Genomic DNA, 6,987 nt, shown 5'->3' on the forward strand with positions numbered 1-6,987 from the left:
GAGCAATGCCAGGAGGTTGACAATTAGGGTTTGCCAACAAATTAACAAGCATGAACTCTTCAAGTGTTACAACAGCCTGAACATGGAATTATAAACATTGAGCATGCTAGCCTGTCTGCCACACAGGCAAGCTTGCTTTGTGAGAGATGGCCCATTACAACAGAAATCTTCTCCCCTCCAAGTTCAAATAGGAGGGCTTGGAGATATTGGGGGCTTAGGGCAGGAAGCTGGGGATGAGGTATGTAAGTCTCGGTGCCCGTTTGGCCTGAGTGATCAGTCAAAGCCAGGGCCTCAGAGAACTGTTTCCATTAAGAGGATAAATTGGCAGAGTAGATACAATGAGCAAGCAGTTTCCTTGCTCAGAAACTCCTCAGTCTGCCACTCCAGCAAGCTCTGTGAGCAAGAAGCCCTGTCTTTCTCCTTCTCCCAGGGCCACAGTCGCAGGTCTCCTCCAGAATTTTTGCTTCTAACATACCCTGGCTGCAAACTCAGTATTGTAGCCCCTGTGCTTGCAATCAGAGAAACCCTTCAGCCCCTACAGCTTAGCTTTAACCTGTTATGTATCTACCCTCTGTAGATATCTCTAATAAATAAAGGAGCTTAGCTGCTCCTTCCATTGAATAATAAAGAGCATTTGGCACATCCATTGATCTTCCTAGATTGTCTTCAGAGTAAGGACTCACTGGGTTGCAGCCCTTAGCACCTTTCAGAATAACAGTATTGTGGCCGAGCAAAGCGAATGAAGTTACGGGCTGCATTGGACTAACTTCTGTACTATTGACTTCACTATGTAGATAAAGCATCTAAGGCCACATCTACAGGAGGGGACAAGTTCTAATTAAGATATCCACGCAGTGTGCAGCGGCAGTTAGTAAAGCAAATAGGATGTTAGGAATTATTAAAAAAGGGATCGATAATAAGACAAAAGATATCATACTTCCCCTATATAAAACTATGGTATGCCCACATCTTGAGTACTGCGTGCAGATGTGGTCTCCTCACCTCAAAAAAGATATATTGGCATTAGAAAAGGTTCAGAAAAGGGCGACTAAGATGATTAGGGGCTTGGAAAGGGTCCCATATGGGGAGAGGCTAGAGAGACTGGGACTTTTCAGTTTGGAAAAGAGGCGATTGAGGGGCGATATGATAGAGGTATATAAAATCATGAATGGTGTGGAGAAAGTGAATATAGAAAAATTATTTACCTTTTCCCATAATACAAGAACTAGGGGACACCAAATGAAATTGATGGGTAGTAGGTTCAAAACTAATAAAAGGAAATTTTTCTTCACACAGCGCACAGTCAACCTGTGGAACTCCTTGCCCGAGGAGGCTCTGAAGGCCAGGACTCTATTAGGGTTTAAAAAAGAGCTTGATAAATTTTTGCAGGTTAGGTCCATAAATGGCTATTAGCCAGGGATAAAGTATGGTGCCCTAGCCTTCAGAACAAGGGCAGGAGATGGATGGCAGGAGATAAATCACTTGATCATTGTCTTCTGTTCTCCTTCTCTGGGGCACCTGGCATTGGCCACCATCGGCAGATGGGATGCTGGGCTGGATGGACCTTTGGTCTGACCCAGTATGGCCATTCTTATGTTCTTATGTAAGATATGGAACTCCAGCTATGTTAATTGAATAGTTGGAGTGCTCAATTTGAGGCACCCAGTTTTGAAAAAACTGGACTAAGTTTTAGTCCAAGGGAGGGATAAAAGCTGGGATAAAAGACAGCTAAAATACATGATGACTATTTTCCTAAAAGCAATGAGCTAGAATTCAGGATTTCCTGTTCTCCAGCCCAATATTTACACAGTAGATACTTGGTTATCTGGCATCCCTGTAGAAGAGGGGTTGCTGTATAGTCACATTTTCCATTTAGTCAAGCAGGGCCACTGGTAGGGTGCCATCCAATTCCCGAAGGCCGGGAGGCTGCCTTGGTGCTGCTAGCTGAACATGGTGCTGAACATGGAATTATAAACATTGGGCATGCTAGCCTGTCTACCACACAGGCAAGCTTGCCTTGTGAGAGATGGCCCATTGCAACAGAAATCTTCTCCCCTCCAAATTCAAGTGGGAGAGCTTGAAGATATTGGGGGCTTAGGGCAGCAGGCTGGGGATGAGGGTGTGCAGGAGTCAGGGTTGGGGGTTGAGGAGGGGCTCAGGCAGGAGGGGAGGGGTGAAGGAGTCAAGAGCAAGGGGCTGAGAGTCACGTGGGGAACCCTGTGGCAACCAGCCCAGCTGGAAAGCCAGCCCCCGGCAAGGCAAGTGTCCCGAGTGCTGGGTAACAGAGTGCCAGATAACAGGGCTTTTACTGTACATCCTAACAAATCATCTTCTGTAAATATTTTTTTAAACATCTTGTACAACAGGGTGGATGAGTAATGACTATTGTTGCAATCGAAACAGAAAGTCTGTGAGGAAGTTTCACAGCATCAAGTGATCAAAAGCCTAATGAGGAAATTTTTCTCTTAAAATTTGCACTGTAAATTTAGATTCCAGTAAGGTATTCACCCTTCTGGGTAGAATTTTCAATGATATTAGGAGGAACTTAATAGAAACAATGTGTGGCTCGGAAAAGAGAGTTTTGCCTATGGAGCTAATATTTTATGACTACAGAGTCCTATTTAATTCCTACGTTAATATGGGTGTGAAGGGACACACCTTCTGATTGGTGCGGAGAACTCTAAGAGCTCTTCTAGGCCTCTTCCATGCTACTGAGATGCACCTGCAAGGCTTGTGCAGCCTGGTGGAAGAGGAGCTGAAAAAGGTGAACTTAGCACAGGAAGAAGGCTGTCCTACTGAGGTGAAGTAGCTATAAGATATCTGAGGCTTTCCCGATAATATATCCCCAGAAGAGGGGTAGAGAGTAAACCCTCCGAAGGGGCAAAAGATTCTGAGAGGCTGAGTCTTTTTAAATGAATATACTGGGGCTGTCTGAAAGACTGGTCCTCTTTCCAGAGAGATTCCCATCTCTTGCAAGAGGAAGGAAGAAGGGAGAGCTTCATGGTTAGGTCAGAGAGCTCCCCTGAGGTGCTGATAACAGGGAACTGAGGCTAAAGAGTGGCCAGTGGGATGTTGGGGGGGGGAGGAATCCCAGGGAGTTCCATCCCCAACCACAGTGGAGCTTGCTTTAGGAAGCTTTGAGAAACACGTGGGCATTATTTTTCTTTTTACTTTCCAAAAAAATCTAAATTAAAGGATTTCTCAGTCTCAAATGACCTATTTAGAACCAGATTGTTCCCAGATGCTTTATGGGCGGCCACATTTGGCTTTCAGTCCCTTGACTGTTCCTTTTTAGTGCCAAAGTTTGAGGGGGAGGAGGGATCCCACAAGACAGCTGAGCAGAACTGACTAGACACACACAAGAGAGAATGGGGTATCATCATCATATGAGATATTGCAATAGTTCTGTTCCATTTGCACAGCTAACAGTTTTAGGAAACAAAATGTGTTAGGCCCTTCATTTTTTGATTTTATTTCATTTAGTTTCTTGGAATTTTTAGTGTTCACTACAAAATTTAAAAAGTAGTGCAAAAATTGACTTCCCAATTTTCTGAGTAAATATAATTTTCTCTGTTTTTGTTCTCTTAAAAGTTTCAGCCCTATCTACATTCTAAAATGTAGCTGGATATACTTTTTGGTTTTAAGCCATTTTTGCATGAATAGTTCATTAACTCCTCATTTGTTTTCAACGCTAATTAGCTTGCTATCTGTAAGACTGGTTTGGAGTGTTGGGGGCATGGTTTAGGCTTTTCTCTGCAGCTCCTGTTCATAGCAGATGCATTATGCACCAAGGCCCAGGGAACCTGGATGGAGGGGCTTCAGCCAACCTGGCCAGAGAGATGACTTTAGCTAAAAAAATATTTGGCACTGTTTAAAAATAAACATTAAAAGGTTGCTAAAGGTTTGAGCCAAAAAGGGTTTATTAACCTCATAAATAACTAGAAATCATTGAAAAGAAAGAAAATACTTCTTGCATTTTGAGAGAATTAGAGCACAGAACACAAGAAGGAACGTAAGTAACACAGCTTTCTGATTTCTTATAAACATTACCAGTCATTACACTCCCTCTTTCATGGAACCGGTGCTCACATCATGCATGATAAGACTATTATTCCAACCTTAATGCAAACTTCCCCTGTTCTATCCTTGAGGAATATTGCAATATCTGATCGTGCAGCAATTTTGATTGTTTTTCAGTGCATAGCTTCTCAGCAGGCTCCCTCTCAGTGGAAAGTAAATTGACTTTACTACAGGATGAGGAATGCCTGGCCTTTGTCAAAGCTTGTTTCTTTCCCCCCGGCCCCCCTCAGGAATCAATAAACTCGTAGCTTCATCTAGAGCTAAAGTAAGGGAGGGTCTAAAGGAAATATCTGTGCAGCAGAGTGATGTTCTGATGGCTTACAAGAAAGCCCGGTAGGAACAAATCAGAGTTAGAGGCTTTGAGGCTAACAACTTGAAGCTAGTATTGTGGGTCCTCAGCCCTATGTTATGATTTATGGTGAACACTAGCAAAAATGACTGAAGCAGATTATACAGGAGAAAAGTTACATTTGTTTGGGTGAGCAGGATTTTTATTCCCAAGGTTTCTTGGCAAGATGAGAAAGTTATCTCGATGGTTTATTTACTGCTTATGATAGACATTGGAGCCTACTACTATCATTTCCATCTGCACCAGGCAAGGTCACATTATCACCAAAGTTATAAATTGAGAACCCCAGTCTCCTGTTCTCTTTACTCTCCCTAGAGATAGGCCACATGGCAGCCATATAGAAGTCTAATTTGGGAAAACCAATCTTCTCTACTTTTCCAGGGTGGCAATAGATGACATTAATGCAATCCATGTTCTCTATTGTACCAATAAGGCACAGTGTAGAAGCCTAATCCCCATAATAGTGAGAACTTATTTGTCATGCCCCCATGCTTTATGAAAATTGACTTATGGGTATGCACAATTCAAAGATGTTTTAGACAAAATACCTCATGTAACATATCAGTTTTAAAGCTACAGTCTGCTGAATGTGCGTATCTTATTTTATGCATGTATCATTCTTGTATGTGATGTTAGAAATATGAAGTGTAGATCTTTTTATAATTCTAAAGGTGCTAATGAAAGCCATTATTGATGCTCTGGAAACTTAATGGCTTTATGATCCAGTCAACAATCCGTGAATAGTTCTGGTTTTCCTGTAAACCTTGATTATAGTTTGTTGTGCCAAGACAGGTGATCAGGCCACCTGATGCTGAGCCCCATTTTGGATCTTGCACTTTCTCACTTGAAGTGAGAAGCTTGAACTGAGCGCAAAGAAATCCTGCCTTGGTCAAAAGGTATATAAGGGGTAGGGCATAAAACAATAGAGGCAGTCACCAGAAGCCAGGAGACCCTCTACCTCCGAGACTTACAATGTAAGATGCCTGATGGAAACACCTGAGATTGAACAGAAGGAAGACAGGGCCAAGATAGGAGGGTAAGAATTTGCATATAATAAGTTTTACTGCATTGGGATTACCTGTCATTTTTTGTTTGTTTTTAATCTACTTTGATCACACTGTTTTCACTTACAACCACTTAAATCCCACTTTTTATACTTAATAAAAACACTTCCGTTTATTCTGAGTGTAAATAATTGTTACCTGAGGGGAAGCAACCTGTTTCATTGATAAAGAGGGCTGACCTTATAAGCTTTCTCAGTTTAAAACTTTTTCAAAGAGTAAGATGGATTTATTTGGGGTTTTAGTGCTCTTTGGGGCTGTATTCCTAGATGCTGAGCCCTTACAACTGAGCTGTGGGGGGACGAGAACACCATTGCTGTGCCTTGGCTGGAGGGAGACCAGAGCTTCTGACCGAACAGGACAGCGTGGTGGGGAGGTCCAGAGGGCTGGAAGGCGGGCATCAGTGGCATGGTCAGTACAGCAGGGGACAGTCCTAAGGGGACTTCTGTGATCCAGCCTATCGCAGCATGCATATGGGAAAAGAGACAACACACCTATATGTCTTTTTTTTAATCAATGAAGCACTGGAGTGGGGTACTGAAGCTTATGGCTAAGGGGATAACTCCATTCCTAGCACTCTGTCTTGACAATCTTCCCTTTAAAAAAATCTCTGCATTGTGATAAGCACAGGCTAATTTCATTATTGATTTCTGGCTTTAAAGTAGCTATCCACATTCCTTAATAAATCCCAAGGGTGATTCTTTTCTTCTCTAGTTTTTATGTATTTGGCATCCTGACTTATCCTGCATATTATATGTTATACCATAAAAGTTCTATCAGAGGAAATCTAATAAAAGAACTGAGATATTGATAAATATTGAGGCGCTAATCCCAAATTTAAATTACATCCAAGAATGCTTTTCCCAACCTTTACTGCTTCATAGGGGAATGTTTCCTAACCTGATCATCCTTGTCCTGTATTTCCACCTTTAGTGATAATAGTAGTCTTCAATATAAGATGAGAAGTCTAGTTTCCACTTTGAAACATTTGTTCAGTTTACTAGTAAATGCATATCCTGGCCAATCTTTGAAGATTTAAACTTAAGATATAGGGCCAGCTAGCAATACTGCTTTGATCTTACTCACAGTTAGATCAGTGTCAGCTATGCTGTAGTTCTGTAATCAGTCTGCTAGAAAAAGTTACCATAAAAACCACATGCTGTGCTTGTTTGTTATGATTCACTAGTAGCTATCCTTCCTTTTATTGTGTAATTTGTGCCAAAGCATGACAAACTGTTTTGGGAAGTGTATTTTATATGGTACATGCAAAACTGAATAATAATTTTCAGCTTAATTATCATAATAATTAGCATGACATATTGTAAAACATGCCTTCAGTCTTAAATACCAAAGGAAACATTTACTCGTAAAAATTCATGCATATAATAAAGCCCTGATCCAAAAGTGTCACTATAACTTTACCTGAAAAAGCTACAGCAGTGAGCATGTCATCAGGATTGCACATTTGTAATTATGGCACTAGAAATAGCATCAAAA

This window comes from Carettochelys insculpta, chromosome 4, assembly GCF_033958435.1.
Source record: "Carettochelys insculpta isolate YL-2023 chromosome 4, ASM3395843v1, whole genome shotgun sequence".
NCBI lineage: Eukaryota > Metazoa > Chordata > Testudines > Carettochelyidae > Carettochelys > Carettochelys insculpta.